The 22,789-nt window shown below is 42.8% G+C and overlaps 1 long non-coding RNA gene and 1 other non-coding gene across 4 annotated transcripts in view; both read left to right on the top strand.

Annotated features, from left to right (window-relative positions):
- The window catches only part of LOC109285825 (uncharacterized), a 43,696-nt gene that overhangs the window by 875 nt on the left and 20,032 nt on the right, over positions 1–22,789 (top strand). Inside the window, exons 1-3 of one of the 3 annotated variants that reach the window (XR_009462624.1) lie at positions 1,598–3,645; positions 12,912–13,082; positions 14,014–14,063. This is a non-coding gene — a long non-coding RNA (uncharacterized LOC109285825). Of the gene's footprint in view, positions 1–1,597; positions 3,646–10,273; positions 13,083–14,013; positions 14,064–22,789 lie in introns of those variants that run through there. The other 2 variants (XR_002093690.2, XR_002093689.2) reach the window with 2 other exon arrangements.
- LOC132251067 (small nucleolar RNA SNORD93) lies at positions 13,360–13,440 on the top strand. Its single transcript, XR_009462872.1, has one exon. It is a non-coding gene; the product is annotated as a small nucleolar RNA SNORD93 (small nucleolar RNA).

The raw sequence follows: 22,789 nt of genomic DNA, 5'->3' as shown, positions 1-22,789 counted from the left end.
CAGACTTGGCTACACTAGCCACTTGCTGCAGCTGCAGGCAGGGGAGCCCTGCCCGGCTGGACACGGGCTACAGGGCAGAACAGGAGGCACAAGCTGTGCGCTGATGCTGGCTTCCTCCCATGACGGTGAATCCCTCCACCGGCAGCAGCTGAAAGGGCCAGTCAAATGTCAAGCCGTTCCCTTTAAAATGAATAAGGCTGCGATGTTGAGGCCAGCCTGACACCTGGGATAAATAACCACCTTCCCTGCGCACTGCAGACAACTGGCACTGACTCCTCTCTGTCAGAGGTTGTTGTTAAGATGTTACTGAGGCAAACAGGAACATAAGGTGAAGTAGGGAAAACAAGAGGTCACCTCTATATAGAGCAGACATAAATAAAACAGGCATCTGTACCACACCCCAGGTTGTATTCCTTTGTCCATCGGAAGTTCTGGCTAAACGTCTGGTTGACACTCCCTTTCTCCTTCACTACACCCTGCTCAAGTTTGTTGGCAATAGTTAGCAACGTCCCAACCTGACTGAAAGCAAAGCTGGCTCCGCTCTGTTAGTATCCTTAGCTGTGCTCCCACCTGTTACATTGCCTCTTGTTGTAATGCCATCTTTTTGTCATTGCCTTGCACTATGACACCATCTCTAGCCCATTTTCCATAACTGTCTTTGCATTGTTTTTCAGCACCCTGCTCTTTCCAGTCAGTCTCACATAGTTCTGTTGCCTCTCACCATGGTGCCAGGCTCCTAAAGTGGCTATAGTGAGAGCCTAATATATTATTAGACAGTGATATATAGTGATATATATAAAATATTTATAGTGAACCTAATATATTAGGTGCTTAATATGGCTCCTGATATGGCCACAGCAAGACCAGGCTCCATGGTCTTTAGGCTCCTATTATAGCTATAGTGATTAAAGCTTTACTAGTGCTGATTGCATGGATGGCAGAGCCATGTTGTTATTCTGTGAACAAGGTGTAGTGGCATATAAGACCCTTGAGAAGAGTTCTCATTAAGGACAAGCTGAGCTATGCAGTGGGCCACAAGCAAAGTTCTTGTGTTAAGATTTTAACTCGGGACACATTGAGTGCCCTACACAACTGACGCCCAGGAAAAAGCCAACCTATTAAATGGGTACTTTGCGTCAGTCTTTTATCAGTCCCATGGGATGCCCATGCCCACTACAGGACAGGGAGGTCCAGGTGAGGGAGATCCCCTGCCCTCCATCAATGCTGACCTTGTGAAGGAACACCTTGAGAGACTGGATACCTTCAAGTCAGCTGGCTCTGACAGTCTATACCCCAGGGTACTCAAGGAGCTGGCAAGCATCATAGCTCAGCCTCTGGCACGGATCTTTGAGAACTGCTGGCGCTCTGGTGTAGTGCCCGAAGACTGGAAGAAGGCCAATGTGGTGCCTATCTTCAAGAAAGGGAGGAAAGTGGATTCAGCAAACTATAGGCCCATCAGCCTGACTCCTATCCTGGGGAAGGTCTTAGAAAAGTTTATTAAAGAGGCCATCCTTAATGGACTGGCCGACGCCAACATCCTGAGGGATAACCAGCATGGGTTTGTTGTGGGTATGTCTTGCTTGACCAATCTCATTTCCTTTTACAACCAGGTGATCTATCATCTGGACAGGGGAGAAGAGATTGATGTCATATATCTTGACTTCAAAAAAGCCTTCGATCTGGTATCCCATGATCATCTCTTGGCAAAACTGGCCAATTGTGGCCTTGGGCCCACCACAATCCACTGGCTGGGAAATTGGCTCCGTGGTCGGACCCAGAAGGTTGTAATTGATGGAAGTCAATCGTCATGGTGCCCTGCGACCAGTGGGGTCCCCCAAGGCTCTGTCCTTGGACCCAGATTGTTCAACATCTTCATTAATGATGTGGACATTGGAGTCAGAAGCAGACTGGCCAAGTTCACTGATGACACCAAACTTTGGGGCAAAGCATCCACACCTGAAGACAGGAGGGCAATCCAGGCTGACCTGGACAGGCTCAGCAAATGAGTGGACAAGAATCTGATTGTGTTTAACACTGAAAAATGCAAGGTTCTCCACCTTGGGAGGAAAAACCTGCAGCATCCTTATAGGCTCAGCAGTGCTACGCTGGCTAGCACTATGGAAAAAAGAGACTTGGGGGTCATCATTGACCACAAGATGAACATGAGCCTGCAATGCGATGCTGCAGCTAGTAAAGCGACCAAAACGCTGGCTTGCATCCATAGATGCTTTTCAAGTAAATCCCGGGACGTCATTCTCCTGTTGTACTCGGACTTGGTGAGGCCGCAGCTGGAGTACTGCATCCAGTTTTGGGCTCCACAATTCAAAAAGGATGTGGAGAAGCTTGAGAGAGTCCAGAGAAGAGCCACGCGCATGATCAGAGGTCAGAAAAACAGACCTTACGACGAGAGGCTGAGAGCTATGGGGCTCTTTAGCCTGGAAAAGCGCAGGCTCAGAGGTGATCTTATGGCCACCTATAAGTTTATCAGGGGTGACCACCAGTGTCTGGGGGAACGTTTGTTCACCAGAGTGCCCCAAGGCATGACGAGGTCAAATGGTTATAAACTACTGCAAAACCGTTTTAGGCTGGACATAAGGAAGAATTTCTTTACTGTCCAAGCCCCCAAGGTCTGGAATAGCCTGCCATCGGAGGTGGTTCAAGCACCTACATTGAACACCTCCAAGAGTAAATTGGATGCTTATCTTGCTGGGATCCTATGACCCCAGCTGACTTCCTGCCCTTCAGGTGGAGGGCTGGACTCGATGATCTTCCGAGGTCCCTTCCAGCCCTAATGTCTATGAAATCTGTGAAATAATTCTGTTGCCCTTTAGTCACACAATAAAGATAGCAATATTTCATTACAGCCAAAGCAACCACATGCAGAGTTTCAACCAAAGTTGTCTGCCTTGGGGTTTTTTCTTCCTACAGTACATCAGTAATTGGTGCCTGAGATCTCCTTCCTCTATAGCACAAAACAGAACATTAATAAACATACTGCACCCCCTCTTCCTCCTCCTGGCAAATTACACGTATACATGCAGTCCTCGACTTGCAACGTTTTGAGTTACGATGTTTCGAACTTGCAACATTTATAAATTGACACCCTGTTTCAACTTTATGACATCAATTTCGACTTTACAACGTTTGATCCAATGCAACGTCATTCCAGCGAACATGTTCACTGTGTCACTCGTCTCCCTGGAGAACATCTGTCCAAACTTCCTTGGACACTTTCTTTAAGAAAGCAGACAAGACTCCAGAAAAACCTGCAGACAAGACTCCTGAGAAGACTCAAGCCAAGAACTCTTCAAAAAGTCCAGGAAAGTCACCTCAAAGAAGTCCTTCCAAATCGATATGATTGATATTTACAATATAAATACATTAATGTAGCTATATTACTCATTTATAATTGATCGAGTACAAAATTCTGGGGTATTTTTAGTGCAAATCGGGCCTTGGTTCTGAAACTAATCCCCCATTTATAACATTTCTTATGAGAAAATTGGTTCCAAGTTGCAATGTTTCGACTTAAGACGTGGTTTTCAGGAACTAATTGTGTCGTAAGTCCGAGGACTACCTGTATTATTTCCACCTCTTTTTCAGAGGGTCTTAAACAGCTTACTACCGTTGCCACAAGCCTGTGAGGTAAGTGTACTGTTCCTGGCTAACTTTCATGGCTCCATGGTAAGTTAACCTTCTTTCCATCCTGATAACTCTGCCTATTGAGAGTGAGGATTACATGAGCAAATGGGAGTGTTTTTTAGAGTAGTGACAGTCAAACTTCCCTTAAAAAACTTTCATGTATTGGCACAGTCCTTTCTGTATCCTGTTTTCATGTTGGAATTTCTAGGAGACAGGGATCATCAGCTGTATGTGTGTTTGCATTGTCGAGTAACATACAGGTCTTGCCAAAATCCTTTCTTTTTTCAAAGAGATCTGGTGAAAAAGGTGGAATGGACTTCTCTCTCTGGGCTGGCATAGTGAGGACATCATTGTGACCTCAGTGGGCATAAATGCATTTGCCACGGCCATTAAGACAGAAGAACCAGAGCTCTTAGAAGATGTGAGAGACTGAAGCTGTAATGTGATCTACATTCTAGGATACATTATGGGATTCTCCTCATTACACAGATGCTCCTAATTACATGCATAGGTTCAAGTCAAGTCAGTCCGGATGGCTTCTGTGACCGTTGGGGCACCTTAGATGCTGTAACAACCCTCCTAGGTTAATTGAATTGCTTTGCATCATTGGTGATTCTTTGGGGAATGCATAGGGTAGAACCTGATTATTCCCTGAAGTTCTATTGCAAAATTTGAGTGGTGGTTTCTTTCTAGCAGGCTCTTCTTGCTAAGGGCTGAAGTTACATACTGTCTCAAACAGTCTATGTCAGTGATTCCCAAAGGGTGTGCCAACACACTAGTGTTTCACAATAGCAACAGAAATATGCTGTAAAAATGGGCCAAATGAGACCCGGGCTGGGCCAACCTTGCACAGCTAAATGAGGTTCCAGCCATGCCAGAACCACTCCCGCCAGACTGGCCCTGAATGGCTGGACCAGCCCCACACAAAGGGATCAGGTCCCAGACACATTGGCCCCATACAAAGGGATCAGGCCATGCCTGGATCAGTACTATGCATGGGATCGGGTCCATGGACTGGATCCAGTGAACAAAGCGTACCACCAATTTTAATCCAGAAAAAAAAGTGTGCCCCAGGTATCAAAAGTTTGGGAAACACTGCTGTATGGATAGGAGAGGATTCTTTGGTTCTACCTTTATTAGAACTTATCTAATCCTAGGTTTGCTCCTGTAGATTGGCAGAGTTCTTCTGACTTTTCCGCTAGCAGTAGGATAAGTAGCATCTTAGGTCAGTCTTCCATCTTGTGCTTTCCAGCAACACAAGTTTCATAACAGAACTTTCTCCTCTAGAGTGTGCTGCTGAGGATCACATTGATGCTTATTTCTGTCTGAGTCATGAATTAGAACTATATTGGGTTATAAGTATCTCTTAATTTCTCTCTTAGTTGAGCAACTAAGCATAAGTTGAGGTAATTGGTTAGTTCAGCTGACACACTGAAGCATAAGTCTGAGGGTAATGTGGGTTCTCTTGAAGCACAATGCAATTCCTATAGAAACATTCTTTGTGGCATTGAATTAATACACCAATGATGCAACATGCTGACTCCAATTCAACTTATACTGTGAGCATGGGTCCTCCTAATGTTCAGAAATGTTTGATTAAACTGTTCTACCTCAAGATCTCCTTGTGGGTGATAAAAGGTAGTTCAGGAGATTGTAATTCTTGCTCAGATGCTATGCTCCCTTCAAGAGGAAAATACCCCTTTCAAAATCCCTTCTTTGGTCAGAATGTATCCAAGCTAGAAATCCATACATGGAAAAATGTCTCCCATAGCACTTGAACTGGGCTGGCCTCTGATCTTACTTTGGATATGCCTCCACATACCATGTAAAATGGTCGTTCACTAGAATATTCCCAATATTATTTTGATCCACTGCTAAAGACAGAAAATCAGGGCTTACTGGTTTTGCAAAAAGTGATGTGTTCCAAATATGCTGCTCTGGAGAATAAAGCCTTTGTGAGCCAGCTGGGGATGGCCTTCAGCCTGTAGTAGATCCAAACACCCTCCTGTCTGTTTCATGTGACCTTGTCTAGGGAATCAAGGAGCAGCTCTCTACTTAATATAAACAGTGTCTTTATCATAGCAGTTTCTTACAAAACTGTTACAGGGCTCCTCCCCCTCATTTCCTATTCCTCCTTCAGACTTCTCCTTTCTGCTACTGCTGGTTTACTTCTGAGATCCATACATATTGTTACACTGTCTATCCCATTTAGATCTAGGCCTACAATAGAAGTTCCTAATGGGATGAATCATCCCTCTGGCAGCCATCCATTGGCTAGTATATTGGCAGGAAGCTGACCCATGCCAAGCAGAGTCAAATCAGCAGAGGAGCTAGTGATGAGCTGTCTGTACAATAAGTCTCCTAATACATTTATAAGCTACATTGACCCCTGCTCTTGTTTCTGCTACTTGTGTCTGGTTTCTGACCTTTGACTAGCCAGGCAACAACTCTCAACTCCTGACTTCTGGGCCATTCCTAATTTGCAGCTTCCTGGCCCCAACGTAAATTGCAGTTCCTTGACTTCGGTTTGTCCCTGATCCTGGCCTGTTCCTGACATCCAGATTTTGACCGTCATCCTGTCATGACTTCCCATTCAGATTCCAGTTCTTGGTCCTAACTACTAGGTATGGCTGGCCATGTTCTTCTCTTGGCATTCTGTGGACATTCTGTCATTTCCTGCAAACATCTTCAGCCATGTAAGGCCAATAGGATCCAAACAAGTTCTAGGGCTCAGTCTATTCCAAACATTCAGAATCATTGTGCAAAACCATCCTGGCAAGGGCTTTATACTAACTTGGTAGCATTAGTTGTATTTGCTAATTGTCATTCAATGCAGCATTCCATTAATCAGTATTAATTCGTTCCAGTCCTTCAGCAATAGTTTAGTGTCTGTGTAGATAGGGATAATCTGTATTTGTGCCCTTCTCTTTAACAAGCAGAAATGTCCTGGTTATCACTAAGAAGCTGGCATCTTGCCAGTTGGCAGCGTTGAGCCTTATCGATAGAGACTGAGCCAGCACAAAATAATGCACTAAGGCTAATATGACACTTCTAAGGGCAGTCCCAAAATTTGCATGGCATACAAGGACCTCTGGCTGCAACTGCCTGGGAAACAAGAGCTTGAAGATTCACTAGGATTCACTATCTAGTCAGGTACTTAGAAGCGTTTGAGGCAAAGGTTCGCAGTCATGCTGTAGGTACTATTTTATAGCTATAACTTACTTACTGCTCTTTCTTCTTACTAAGACAATTAGGTTTAGTCAACTTTTTATTTGGTTATCTTCTCTGCATTCTTAATGAAGACAAACAATTTGGAATGGATGACTGGTACTATATCCATGAGAAAAGGAAAATTGACTTCTGACCATGAGGGTGAAAAAAGCAGAACAGAAATAACAGCATAAACCTTTGCTACAGAATACAAATCCTAAATCAGTCAGAGCAGCAGGGGTGTGAGGCAGAGATTTCAGCTTTGTACACAATGCAGTCAGACACCTTCCCCTTTCTTCCCCCAGTACAAGTTTCATTTACTCTGAGGAACATGATAAAAATTATAACACATAAAAGTACAATATTTAAAACATCAAATATTAGAATGCAAATGTAACCTGGGAACACCCAAGGGTGTGCCCATCCTCAATTGGAAGGGATAGATGAGGCAGGCAACAGTGCTGTGAGAAGGACACCAGTGATTTGAGCGCAGGTCCCTCTTTCCTCTGTAGAGTCAACTCTAAGCCAATGCTCTTAACTATTTACAGTTTATTGAATTATAATGTACATAAACATAAAACTAAATAACATATACATATATTTACACAGTGAACATTTATCAATAACCAAGGTCAAACCCTAAATAACACTGTGGGAAAATCACTCCCAACCACAACAGAGAAAACAATATGCCCACAAACTAAAATCAGAAATGACTTTGTTCTACGATGACATTATTTACCCATCACAAATAATTGCAGCAACATCAATACAATACAACATCATAATACAACATCTCAATTACAAAATATAAGGCGCGGACACAAACATTCTTAATAACATCTATTCCTTAATATTTAGATATATATCCCTGGTTGGAGGGGTGGGGGTATCCAGGAAGCACTATAGGCCCCCTCCCCTTAGGCCCTTGCCTGGGCGGGGGACTGCTCACCCAGCCTCTTTCTCTGGGTTGCCTGCCCCAAAGGACCTTTCCCAGTGAGACTAAAGGGCCCAATGACTCACACTTCCTCAGGTGGTGGTGGTCAGGATGCAGCTCGATGGGTCTCCATGCCACCACTGAAGTGCCTCTCCAGGCCTTCCTGCACCGCCAGGCCTTTCCTACCTTGTGCCCTGCTCTGGGCACTGAGGACTTGCCTCCTCTCAGCTACTGTGCCTCCACTGCTGCTGGCTCCTGGGTCTCACACCACAGCAATATTTCCTTGTGCCCTGGCTTTGGCACTGAGGGCTCTTTCGTAAAGGCTGGGCTCTTCTGGCTCTGGCTGTCTGGCTTCATGCTAGATGGCTAACCCAAGCAGCCTTCACTGCTCCCTGGCTCCACTCTCTCATGTGCCCCTTTGTGCACCTCCTGGCCCAGCAACCTGCTAGAGTTAGGGGCCTGAACCTCCCTGCTGCAGCTCCCAAGGCCCGAGCCTGTGCACCACCCTGCACACTGTGGGACCTGCTGGCCCTCTGGGGTTGCAGGCTCGAGCCACTGCTCATGGCTCCCAGAGCTGTAGCTCTGTGTGCCAAAATGTGCACCATGACACCCGCCCACCCATTGGGGTTGCAGGATTGAACTGCCATGTGAGACTTCCAAAGCCTGGACTCCATGCACCGTGATGAGCCTGAGCAGTCTCACACTGCTTCCAGGGCCGGGTCTCCAGGCACTGTCCCTGGATACCATCCACAGCTGGCATGGTCTCGCACCACTCCCAAGGCTGCTCCTCCAGTAGCAGCTTCAGGAGCCTTGGGCCTATTGCCCGCTGGGGGAGAGCTCCACAGCTTTTCTTGCTGCACTCTTCTTAAGTCACTCACCACATCTGCCCAGCGTGCTGAGCACGCTGGGCTTTTATCTACACTGGAGGCCCCGCCCCTGAAGTCTGCTGGACCTGTAAAGTGCAGTCTTCAATCAGGTCCAGGGGCTCCCCCCTGCCTCCCCCAAAGGGGGCAGGGCAAGCCCCTCCCAGCTGTTACCTGATTGGTAGAAATGTTCCACCAATCCAAAGTGTCCTTCAAGCAAGGCTTGTTAGCAAAAGCGGCAAGCCTGCCACACAAAAAAAACACATCAACAGAACAAGTTATGATAATTACCCAACAAAACTAGCTCTATTGAGAAACATCACTGGCACAGAATGATACTGATTTAGAATCCTTTTGTAGCTGTATGTGGTGCATTTGTGGGGTGGGGTAGTGGATGTAGGATGTGCTTGGAGAAAAGAGCTTTGTGCTAGGATAAAAGTTTTGGTATGAGTATTGAGAGAGGGTGATTAATGGAAATGTTCGGTAAGGGAAGTAGGGGCGTTGTGTGTGTTGCAAGTGTTGGAGAGGGGAGACTATGCAGTGAGATTTTGGGGAGGGAAGGGGTTGTGATGGAGGAGGGTATGTGGTTACTCCCCAGGAGTTGTGGGGACATTTGTAGGAGTGAGGACATGTCCAGCTCCTAAAACAACCCAGTCTATCACTGTGCCAGGGGACAGCTCTGGGGCATTGGTTGTAAGGTGCTGCACAGGCTCCAGGCACATAGGCTTGTCTCCCTGCTCGTGAACTAATAAACAATGCTATCACCCTCCACAGCAAGCATGATATCCAGGGGACTTACTGGGACTAGATCTGGGGCATGGATCCCCAATCTCAGGGTACTCCAGTTCTTACCCACTGCCCCTATAGCCATTACCCACACAGGGCACCCTGAACCTCAAGTGTCCCCAGAGTCTTTTGTCCTCATCTATTGCTCCATTGTATCTACAACTATCCCAGATCCCTTACCAGTTGACCACTACTGCCTCAAAGGTTGCAATGGTATACTGCTTTCTATTCACCCAGGTATATGCAATTACTAGCTGGGCGTTTATAGATAGCTTATAGATGTTAGGGTCGGAAGGGACCTCAATAGATCATCGAGTCCAACCCCCTGCATAAGCAGGAAAGAATGCTGGGTCTAGATGACCCCAGCTAGATGCTCATCTAACCTCCTCTTGAAGACCCCCAGGGTAGGGGAGAGCACCACCTCCCTTGGGAGCCCGTTCCAGACCCTGGCCACTCGAACTGTGAAGAAGTTCTTCCTAATGTCCAATCTAAATCTGCTCTCTGCTAGCTTGTGGCCATTATTTCTTGTAACCCCTGGGGGCACCTTGGTGAATAAATATTCACCAATTCCCTTCTGTGCCCCTGTGATGAACTTATAGGCAGCCACAAGGTCGCCTCTCAACCTTCTCTTGCGGAGGCTGAAAAGGTCCAGTTTCTCTAGTCTCTCCTCGTAGGGCTTGGTCTGCAGGCCCTTAACCATACGAGTGACCCTTCTCTGGACCCTCTCCAGGTTATCCGCATCCCTCTTGAATTGCGGCGCCCAGAATTGCACGCAGTACTCCAACTGCGGTCTGACCAGCGCCCGATAGAGGGGAAGTATCACCTCCTTGGACCTATTTGTCATGCATCTGCTGATGCACGATAAAGTGCCATTGGCTTTTTTGATGGCTTCGTCACACTGCCGACTCATGTTCATCTTGGAGTCCACTAGGACTCCAAGATCCCTTTCCAATTCCATGCCACCCAGCAGGTCATTCCCTAGGCTGTAGGTGTGCTGGACATTTTTCCTCCCTAGGTGCAGCACTTTGCATTTCTCCTTGTTGAACTGCATTCTGTTGTTTTCTGCCCACTTGTCCAACCTGTCCAGATCTGCTTGCAGCTGTTCCCTGCCCTCCGGCGTGTCTACATCTCCCCATATCTTTGTGTCATCTGCCAACTTGGACAGAGTACATTTGACTCCCTCTTTCAAGTCACTGATGAAGACATTAAAGAGTATCGGTCCAAGGACCGAACCCTGCGGGACCCCACTGCCCACCCCCTTCCAGGTCGAAACCGACCCATCCACCACGACTCTCTGGGTGCGACCCTCCAGCCAATTCGCCACCCACCGGACTGTGTAGTCATCCAAGTCACAGCCTCTTAACTTGTTCACCAGTATGGTGTGGGATACCGTATCGAAGGCCTTCCTGAAGTCTAAGTATACAACATCCACCCCTCCTCCTGTGTCCAGGCATTTCGTAACCTGGTCATAAAAAGAAACTAGATTGGTCAGGCACGATCTGCCTGCCACGAACCCGTGCTGATTTCCCTTCAGCATAATTTGTCCTGCCGGGCTCTCGCAAATGTGAGCCTTGATAATTTTTTCAAAGACTTTGCCAAGGATGGAGGTGATACTGACTGGCCTAAAGTTGCCCGGGTCCTCCTTCCTCCCCTTTTTGAAAATGGGGACCACGTTAGCCCTTTTCCAGTCCTCCAGGACTTGGCCCGTGCGCCACAAGCGTTCAAATATTCCCGCCAGTGGCTCTGCAATGATGTCGGCCAGTGCCTTCAGCACCCTCGGATGGAGCTCATCCGGACCTGCCGACTTAAAGGCATCCAGTTCTTCCAAGTGACTCTGCACCGTCTCAGGGTCTACGCATGGAAGTCTGGCGCCTTGCTGCTGCCTCTCTACAACCCCAGTGAGAGACTTGTCGTGCCCCTCACTTAGGAACACTGAGGCAAAGAACTTGTTGAGGAGTTCAGCCTTGTCCCCCCTGTCTGTCACCAATTGTTTCTGCCCATTTGTTTTTCCACAATCATTCTTTCAAGCAGGCTACGTAAAACGCTACCCTCTTACAGGAAAAAGTGTATGAAATTATATACACTTCACATGCCTGCCTATACCCATGGTCAGAGGACAAGTTTTGGTTACAAAAACAGCTTTGTATTTCTGTTCTGTCTAGCCAACTTGCAGTTCATGTGGTCAATTACAAAAGCTGTCTGAATTGAGAGGTCATTTCTCACACTGATAGTAAAAGGACTTAACTGGGACTACATGAACATGAAATTAGTACTAAGTAAAATGTTTTATCAACAATTATATGCAGCAAATGGTTTTGGAACCATCTCATTTTTTATGGTGAATGAATAATTAAAGTAGCTCATAGTAAGCACATCTAAGAAGTCTGACTTCTAAAAGGTGACAGAGTGAATTCATGTTCTTGTAAGCAATGCTGGATCCAATTCTTTGCCTCAGGGAAGTAAGGAAATTTTGCAGAATGGTTTGTGCTTGTATGAATGATGGAACTGATAATCTTATTTATTCTGAGCATATAGCACCTTTTATTGCAAAGAATTCCAGATGCTTCAGAATCTAAATCAATAAAGGAATTCCAGAGCATATAAAAGTATCATGGCATTAGTCCAAAGTGCTGTCTTTTACAATAGGATTATAGGATATAGTGATCCATTTTATTTAGGAACATTAGAAATGTAGCCATTTAAGCACTGCCAGTGAATGAAGGGGACAGAGGAGTGAATGTAACCAAGGATTTAGTAAGAGCATTATCAGATCTGCCAACACATAGAAAAGAGCTTGGTATCTCTGCTCTTCCATTAAAGACTCAGTTTTTTAGATTTTTTCTTAATCTAAAAAAAGCTGTATAGAATTCATCTGCCTTTACACAGAGGTCTAGTCTGATTTCAAGTCTAGGAAAGAAGCTGGCAAGACACCTTGTGGCTGAAAATTTAACATCTCTCACAAATGTAATAAGTACTTCATATTTGATGCTTAGACCACTAATCACTGTGGGTAAAACTCAGACAAACATCATGTATCAACTGGTAGCCTGCACCATAACATTGGTGAAGAACAGCTTCCTCTGACTGCTGGTAGATCCTGTTAGTATCAATGAGGAAGTTGTTTCCTCATCCTGAAAGTAGATGCTGCCTTTGGCAAATTGGCCAAGTGGGTCTCTATGAAGGTAAAGGTTTAGGAAGGCTGCTGTTCTTGTTTTGCTTTAGGGGTGTGAAATCCAAGATATCATACAGGGGACACTTCTGGCATTTGGAGAAAAATCAACTAATGTTTCTTGTGTTCCCTCCTGAGGGATAAAGAGCTTGACCAAATATCCAATGTCAGGATGCTGCAACAAGATGATAGTTACTGAATAGAAGCATTGATGAAGTAGATGTGGTTCTGTTGGGCTAGCCATGTCCCATGCATGAGCAACAAACACAGCATTTCAGACCTACTGAAGTTCCATCTTGTTCAGAGCAGGATGCTGACTCCTGGGAACTGTTGGTTGGAAATAGACAGCAAGGACATGAGAAGATCAGAGGGTGTTGATTACTCTGAGCAGCAACATAATATTGTTCCTGAAGAAAAGCGTGCTAGAGTTAAGGAGCAAAAGCAGCAGAAATTACAGACCTTACATCTGCCACAGGTATGAGAGTAGCATTGTAAGGAAGGTGGTTGAAGCTGTTACATACCTGTTGAATTATATGTTCATTTATTGCAGCACTAGGAATCCAGTTGATATTTCCTCAGACTGAGATAACTAGATATACTGATGGCTGTGATGGCCTGGCCATCCCTGAATCCAGGAGATAAATGGAAATGACAACAGCAGCTACATATGAAGTCAATCTCACAAGAGTTTACCTAAGTAATTTGCACGTTAAACTTAAAATGTAGATGCATTTTGTGGTGAACAGAATTTCTGGCCAATGATGAAAGCAATAGTCTGATTGCATACTTGCTTAAAGACCAGGTCTGATGGATAAAAGGATTTCCTGAGGCCAGATATACATATTTTAAGAAAATTTTGTTTTTACATTAAAATTTAAATCAGTACTTAAATTTCTACTAGTGAAATAAATCCAATTACTGTTGGAAGATTTTCATTTAAGTACTGCTGGTTATAAACTGCTAGTTTCCTAGCAGTTCCAGAACTGAGCTTCTGGAACTGAAGAATATATTTCTATAATAACAGCAACTGAAAGGATTTACATTATTAAGTAGAGCACTCTTCTTTTCAGCTATGTTTTTGCTGCAGTATTGACAAAAGCAAACAAATCTTGCACAGTCTAAAGGACCCTTTGTTATTAATCTACTATCTTTTATTCTAACACCAATCTTGGTGAATTATGTTTTTTCAGTGCACCTTAAACAACTGGGTATGTTAAGCATTGCACTATTGCTTTATTTATTTTGGATATGTTGACAGCATTTTACAGTTTCATACATCCTTTTTACATAGTTATAGATTGTATGTCCCTTCATATTATAAGGGTATGCAAGTGAAGCTCTTCAGAAAAAAAGCTATTGAAAAATACTCATTCAGCTTCTTTCAATGCACTATTGTTGTTCCCCAGGTGCTGTGAATAATTAACAAGATGCTGAAGAGACGCCTTTTGACAATAAGGTATTTTAAAGTCAGAATTGATTTTTGTATGAAAACATTTACATAATGGATTGCTTCTTGTTTTACAACAGATTTTTAAGGCACAAACTTGGTGCGGGAGGAGATTCTAAAACATCCTAAGTGCAATAAGAAAGAGTTTTATTGCGCAGCTTTCTGCAATGGAGTGAATTTGAGATTTTCTTTACTCAAAACTTGAGTCAGTGTGAAAAAATGAGTTTAAAAGGGTTTAGTTTCCACACAGATTTCTGGACACACGATATATCTAGTTTCCTATACTGTGACCACCAATGAGACACTGGATACAGGGTTTAATCTGTACTCAATATGGCAGCTAAGTGCTTGCTAAAATGAAGAGAAGTCCTGCTTGAATGAAGCATATAGGATCCTTTCAAAAGGGATAACTGACTGGCTTAAATGCAACAATTTTAAATAGCAGATAAAACACATGTCTTCAGTTACTGCAAGAGTTTCGTTTGGCTTTTTGGGTTTATGATCTAATAAAATAAATTAGCTCTCATTTGAAGTAACTTGTGGGGTTTACTTGTGGCAAAAGGTAGAATACAATAGGTAAACTAATATATATGTTGAATGTGATTAAAGTATGCACATCTCTGATACTTTTATATGAATTACTCTTTCTCCATATTAAAACTCTGAACAAACAATTTAATACTCACATTAAGCTAGTATCTCAACTTGATTATGTAATGTTGATCAAAATCCCATTGATTTCACGAGCTTTGGATCAGTCTATTTGCTAGCATCCAACCCTATTTTTTTTAAAGAGGAATGTAAAGAGAAAAAAATGTCACCTTGGGTGTATCTAGATGTGCACTTTACTGTGCAGTTGACTAATGAGCTCCGCAGTAAAGCTTCACAATCTATACATGTGCCAATATTAGGCCGCAGTAAATTAATTAAGTCCGCTGTAGGATAGTACTTTCAGGGATGTGTAGACAGTGACAGAGTCTGGCTGGGACATGAGGGTGCTAAAGTGCAGGGGCAGCCTGCTGCTTAGCCCTGCACTTTAGCACCCTCATGCCCCAGCCAGCCCCTCCACCACCTGACGCCAACACCTGGAGCCCAAGGCTGACCCCTTGTGCCCCTTGCCAGCCTGGAGCTGCTCTGCCCTGACTCAAAGTGCTGCAGTCCTGGGTGCAGAGTGCACATGCAGATGCTGTGCCTGGAAGCAGCTGACTCTGGCATAAACTGTGCTGGAGTTTATCATGTTGCATTAAATTGCACCTGTAGAAACACCTTGTGTTTCTTCATCATGTTGCAAAGAAGATCTGAGAGTCTCCTTGCCACTAGTCTTCCCTCAAGAAAAAAGTGTTCTGCTTGCTATTCCTAAAGTTCTAAAAACAGTTCTTAATCTTCCCTGTTGGTTGTAGCTTTTTCCCCTCAGGGTTCCTCAAGCTTCAGCTCAGAGGATAAGGGTTTAAAAATTCTTGCAAACAAGAATTCTGGAAATTTGAGTTAAACAGATATAATAAAAACACACAAACACTTTTCCCTCTTTCAGTAGCTCTAATTTCACTTCATTCCATTTATGTAATCCCACAACTTCCTCAAAACAAGGAAGTCAAGACCCGGTAATCCCCATATTATAAAAACAATTGAGTTAAGAGTTGAGCCCTTCTTTTATACGACAAAAAGGAGGGCACAGATACTTTTTTTCCCACTCACCAAGTCACCAAAAATAAAATCAGGATTAAAAGAAATGTAACTGAGAGCTGTAGAAATTCTGACAGGTTCCTTAACATAGCACTTAATTTCTTAATGCCTTCAGTTTTAAAACAGGGGTGCTCAAGCCCCAGCCCAAAGAGCTGTGCCATCCAGCCTACACAGGTCCCCTACTACCAAATTTCCAGATCTGCTGTAAGCACCTTAAACAATTTGGTATGTTAAGCTTCGCACTATCGCATGTAGAACCAATGCATGGAGCTGGCCTGGGGCCCAGTCAAGCCACACAGGCCAAGCAGAGGCATCACCAAGCCCCGATTCGGTCACATGGGGCTAAAGGAGGTGGCGTTCTAATCTGGTAGTGCATCACCGAGGGAGGTGGCATGGGGCTGAGCGGAGGCAGCGGGTTGAGCAGAGGCAGCACGGGGTCTGATTCTGGTGCACAGCATCAAAAGGTTGAGCACTGCTGTCTTAAGACAATCACTGCTACTTACAGTTTGCCTCTTAGGAAATTAGCAGGTTCTAGTAATACAAAATAATTAAAGTAATTACAGGAGTACAACTACTATCTTAGTACATAACTTTAATCTTGGACCAGCCTGTTATTGCTAATGGAGTGAGCACAATAACCTTCTGCAGCATTCTGTAGCAATATGGCAATGTTTCTTATTTCCATTTTAGGATTAAAAACACTGGAATTCAAGCCGTGTAGATCCATGTCTCAACAAGTTAGTATAGCTTAGACAGCTACTTAAACTAGCAGTTAAATTAAAAAAAATAAATAAAAAAAGGAAACAGTATTCATTTTTCAAGGCATAATCTAATTGACTGGAGGAGGTAGGAAGGAAGCGTCATCCCTCTAAAACAGTGTTTCTCAAGCTTGCTAGACTCAAGGCAGCCCTCAAAAAGCACCAGCTCTTAGCTTTCACACATTTTCTGACAGTGGAAAAATAATAAAGCAATTCTCTGTTGGAAAAAAATCAAGTCAGACTGTAGATTCCTATTTGAAATCTCTGGGCATCTCTTGTGAATCATCTTTGCATGCCTAATAGTGTGGCACACTTAGAAGAATCTAATGGCTGGTTGAAAGCTGCTCTAAAGTAACTTTAAATTAAGAAAAGCTTTTACACTTTCCCCTCTGTCAGGTGTTAGGCTGCTTGCTGGAGATGAAACTTTAGACTAGTTTGATACCAACTTGATGTTGAACAGCCATACAACTCTGTTGTACCAGTTGTACATGTAGCAATATTAATTTATTGTACTACAGTTTTTCATACAAGAATACATTTAAAACCTGTTAGAAATGTGAGTTATGTTTTTCACTATACGTTCCCCACATTTCTTCTGCCATCATTCTATTAAGATGGTATGAAAAGATGCACAACTTGATTAGCTTCAATACTGTGTATTATTTTAAGGAAAAGTATGATATAAAGGTGATCAGATAGCACTTAAAGTGATGAGCATATGCTAGATATTATATGAGACATCAATGCACATGACCTAAAGAGAAGCAGTAGATTCTCAAAAAGTAAATTTCTCTTGTAAAAAGGACAATGTATAATGTTAACAGACCCTCCTAGTGAACAAATCACATCACCTTCCTTCATTTTAGTTCTTTATTAAAACCGTTGGAGGGCAGGCTTGACTTGGAAGCTATTTTTATTACTTACAATAACAGTAACCTAAAATACTAGTTAGTCCCTTGCGCTCATAGATGATGGCAGTCTTGCCAGTTCTCTGCTATTCTAATTACTTTTGTGTGCTGGAGAAGAGCCACTTTGTCAAAGCAGTAATTGTAAAGCAAGTGTTTTGCTTTGTCAGAATCAGAACATTGAGTGTTTAAATAAAGATGTAAATGTAGGAAGTGGGTGACTCAGGGTATTAGCAGCTGCAAATTATTTACTAAGGAGCATATACAGTTTAAATTACTAATCAAATATCTCAAAGTCCTTTACAAATGCAGGCAAGTATCATTATTGCTAGTTTACAGATGGAGAAACCGAGGAAAAGAAGAATGAAGTAATTGGTGGGTCATCCAGCAGGCCAGTGATAAAGCCAGAAATAAGGCCCAGATCTTGAAAGTCCTAGACCACTGCTCCAGCAAGGACACAGTGCCTGCTCCTCTCATTTTCTCTTGGAAAAGTCAACATGATGAAGAAACCTTGATAGATGTCATATTTGTAGTCTGTCTTGTGTTTCAATTGTCTACCAGTGATATGACCAACATACCTAGCTACAGATTTAAAATTTGAAAACAAAACAAAATTGAGAGAAATGGGCATTCAGGAAATAGTTTATCAAAAAAAATATTTGCTTGTGCATTTATTAGCTGCTTTAAACAGATGCAAGCTGGTGTCTTCCTTTACAAAATAAATAAAAGGAAGAAAAAATGCTAGCTTAAAAATCTATATCACCTTGGTATTGACTTCCACGAAACTTTCAAAGGGGGAGGGAGCAATAGGCATAAGTATTTGTTTTGTTCAAAGATCAAAAACGTAGTATTTGTTAAAATAAGTTCAACAGTGTGCTAGGTATTAACAAACTGCTCAGGGAGATGCATTTCATTTGTTCCATGTAGTTTAATGAAAAACGTGAATAAAAAAACCCAACTACAGTAATGTTTGTTTAAGTATATGGTGTATAAAATCATCATTTACAACAGCCTTGCAAACTGTATATTTTAACAGTATATTCAACAAAAGAAAGAATGCTTGTTGTAATAGTTAGAACCCCAAGAATTAGCATTAAATAGGTGAAAAATAAGCAGCTATAGAAATCAGGGTTTGGTGGTTTTGGCCTTTAAACACCACATTCTTTCTTGATAGATGTTTTGAAATCAGAATTCATTTGATGTTCTGTTCTTAAATTTCACATGAAGAGGCATCAACCAACTCTAACTGCCAGGTAATTCTTGGCAAGTGTGTTGAGTTTGCCAACATTTCCATGACTGCCTCTATGAATAGTAGAATAAAGAACCATAAGAATTGCAAATGGAAGTCTTTTTATGACGTGCTTCAGGTTTGTGGGGTTTTTGTAGCACTTTACTTATGCTAAGAGATTGAATTAAAGAAAAAATATGGGACATACCAGTTGTCACTAACAGCGTGGAAATGGTCAACAACAACCCAAATTGTTGATGCTGAGAAGATAGAATGATCATAATGAAATGCTAACAAGATTAATTAGGTAGTTTGCAGGGCTCTGTACACCTTGACTAATCACATACCTGATTATGGAATATTCCTTTTGAAGAAAGTGGAGTCAGAGTTAGGTCAAGTGACCAACAAGAGGACAGTATTTAATTCTAAAAAAAAAGTATTTTAAATTGTACATAATTTTGTCTTCCTTTAAATTGTTTAATATTCTCCTAATGGAATGGAAAGGCCTATTCTTGTAGCCATTTTCAATCCACTTTGTATATAGCACTACAGAATCTATTACTGGCAAAAGAAGGATTAAAATGGCCAGTAGTTCCCTTCCTATCTTTATTATTACTGTTTCAAATTAGGAGAACTCTAGCAGATTCTCTACCCATAGAAACCTATGGATATCCAAACTGTATATTGTGGTTATACTGTTCACTATTCAGATGATTAATGTGTGAATGGTTAAATGCCTTTAATGATGATAGAAGAGTTTTTGAAATGCTGACAGTACATGAACCTTAAATAATCATGGAAATAATTTAGAGGTCCATGTTTTTTATATCCCATCTGAAGGACGTGGGTATGTAATAGTACTTTTTTAAAAATCATAAAAATGCATAGAATGTCTTTAATACACAAACCATGCACTTACCTACAAAAATCTGTTTTTCCTTTTTTGTTTTTATTTTTTTGGGAAATGCTTACTAGCAGGGTGCTGTTATGGTCTTGCATTATTAAGAATTTTACCTAAAAATGCCAGACAATTTAATGTTAATTATGTACTTCTTAAGATACATTGATTCCATTTTTCAAATAAATGAACACACAACATATGCGAAATTCTTTTTTGCTAATTTCCAAATTTGCAATAGGGGTTTTAGCTATTGGTACAAATTAAGAACGTTCTACTGTACTGCAGCAGTGTCTCTTGCTATTAGAGCAGTGGTTTTTCAAGCTGTGGTCCACAGACCCCTGGAGTTCTGCAGACTATGTCTAAGCGGTCCACAAAAGAAGACTATCAGTCAAAAATATGTGAATACCTACACTTAAAATTTAAAGGGGTTGGCACTTCAATTCAAAATGTTTAGGAGTCCGTAAATGAAAAAAGGTTGAAAACCAATTTATTAGAGCAGTGGTGCTCAACCTCCAGCCTGCAGAGCCATCTCATCTGGTTCGTGGAACAACCCATATGTGGGATCCAGCCCCCAGGGCTGAGCACCACTTATATTAGAGCATTTTATGTATGACCAGAAGAACCACATAGGAAATCACAACTTTAAATATGCATAAAAGGACAGTGTCAGGCCAGACTTTTGTCTAGTTTTGCTTTTGGATTTAGTGAAGTTGAACCAAGGCGTGATCATTGCTAGTTGAAAACTTTTCATGTAGACTTTGTAGTACTGTGATATTCATGTTAATTTTGGTTAGGAAATTATACTGTGTTAAATTGGAACTAAGGCTGAGATTATATACCAATAATTCAGGGTAAAGGATATCACATAGACGTTGTAATCATTCCAAGGATTAGGATCAAGAAAGTCCTCTTGAAAATACTGGAAGATGTCAATCATTCTGAAGAAGTAAAATTTTTCATGGAATAATCATATAGTAAAGCATTGTATCCTTCAGCTGAGGGAGAGTTTCCGTTGGAAAGAAAATGAAAAAAATTAATCAGTAATTAGAAAGATCTCATCATGGATGCTAAATTTTGAAAATATCACTTTCAATTTATTTTAATCACTAAACTAATTACCACATTTACTTGCAGATTTCCAGAAAAATCAGTCTGTGGTCAAGGAGCAAGATCTGTAACTTTGGCAAGGATAAGAATAGCATGTAAGAATAACATTTGCGAGAGCCCAGCAGGACAAATTATGCTGAGGGGAAACCAGCACGGGTTCGTAGCAGGCAGATCGTGCCTGACTAATCTAGTCTGTTTTTATGACCAGGTTACAAAACGCCTGGATACAGGAGGAGGGGTGGATGTCGTGTACTTAGACTTCAGGAAGGCCTTCGATACGGTATCCCACACCATACTGGTGAACAAGTTAAGAGGCTGTGACTTGGATGACTACACAGTCCGGTGGGTGGCGAATTGGCTAGAGGGTCGCACCCAGAGAGTCGTGGTGGATGGGTCGGTTTCGACCTGGAAGGGTGTGGGCAGTGGGGTCCCGCAGGGCTCGGTCCTGGGACCGATACTCTTTAATGTCTTCATCAGCGACTTGGATGAGGGAGTGAAATGTACTCTGTCCAAGTTTGCAGATGACACAAAGCTATGGGGAGAAGTGGACACGCCGGAGGGCAGGGAACAGCTGCAAGCAGACCTGGACAGGTTGGACAAGTGGGCAGAAAACAACAGAATGCAGTTCAACAAGGAGAAATGCAAAGTGCTGCACCTAGGGAGGAAAAATGTCTGGCACACCTACAGCCTAGGGAATGACCTGCTGGGTGGCACAGAAGTGGAAAGGGACCTTGGAGTCCTAGTGGACTCCAAGATGAACATGAGTCGGCAGTGTGACAAAGCCATCAGAAAAGCCAATGGCACTTTATCGTGCATCAGCAGATGCATGACGAATAGGTCCAAGGAGGTGATACTTCCCCTCTATCGGGCGCTGGTCAGACCGCAGTTGGAGTACTGCGTGCAATTCTGGGCACCGCACTTCAAGAGGAATGCGGATAACCTGGAGAGAGTCCAGAGAAGGGCCACTCGTATGGTTAAGGGCTTGCAGACCAAGCCCTACGAGGAGAGTCTAGAGAACCTGGACCTTTTCAGCCTCCGCAAGAGAAGGTTGAGAGGCGACCTTGTGGCTGCCTATAAGTTCATCACGGGGGCACAGAAGGGAATTGGTGAGGATTTATTCACCAAGGCGCCCCCAGGGGTTACAAGAAATAATGGCCACAAGCTAGCAGAGAGCAGATTTAGATTGGACATTAGGAAGAACTTCTTCACAGTTTGAGTGGCCAAGGTGTGGAATGGGCTCCCAAGGGAGGTGGTGCTCTCCCCTACCCTGGGGGTCTTCAAGAGGAGGTTAGATAAGCATCTAGCTGGGGTCATCTAGACCCAGCACTCTTTCCTGCCTATGCAGGGGGTCGGACTCGATGATCTATTGAGGTCCCTTCCGTCCCTAACATCTATGAATCTAACATCTATGTATAGAGGGTGGTTGTAAGTTTTTAACTGAAAAACTGAACTCAGTGTTAACAACAGTGTAACTATCTATGCCTTAATAAGGTGCTTAAAGTTTGTATAAAATCAAAACAAAGTAAATCCCAAAAGTCTTGCTAAGTGAAATGGTAATAAATAACATAGATAGCAAATTGTCATAAGAATAGGCTGAATATGTTAGAAAATATGGACTGATTTGATAATTCCATTAAAGCATCTACGTTCTACTCAGGAAGAGAAAGTTACTTCTTGTGGGTTTCTTTGCAACTGTAGTGGCCTATCACAACTGGTTAGTGCTAGATATAAAGAAAGAATGTACATGTGTTAAGAGGAGGTGGGGAGATATAGAACCACAGCTCTTTATACTGCAAGTTTCACAGCCATCCTCACACAGTTGTAGCTCTAGATTAACCTTTGCTGGGCGCGTGTACACGAGATGCTTTACTGCACATTAAACTAATCTACTACACAGTAAAGCATCATTGTCTACACGTGAGCAGCAATTACTGTGAAGTAGTTTAGTCTAATGTGCCATTTTATAGTACCTGCAGATATAGAGATCTATCTGTCTATCGGCACATCAAGGCAGTCATGGCCCACAGCAGGCACAGCCCCGCAGCGACACAGCACTGCCTCATCCGGAGTCTGTACATAAATAAAGACTCAACTTAATTAACCATGTGTATTATCTGAATTAAATACCTGAAGTACAAGACAAATTGCCATGT

Source organism: Alligator mississippiensis, chromosome 5 (genome assembly GCF_030867095.1).
Source record: "Alligator mississippiensis isolate rAllMis1 chromosome 5, rAllMis1, whole genome shotgun sequence".
Classification (NCBI taxonomy): Eukaryota; Metazoa; Chordata; order Crocodylia; family Alligatoridae; genus Alligator; species Alligator mississippiensis.
Note: the sequence above shows the minus strand (reverse complement) of the source record. Positions and strands in the feature narration are given on the sequence as shown.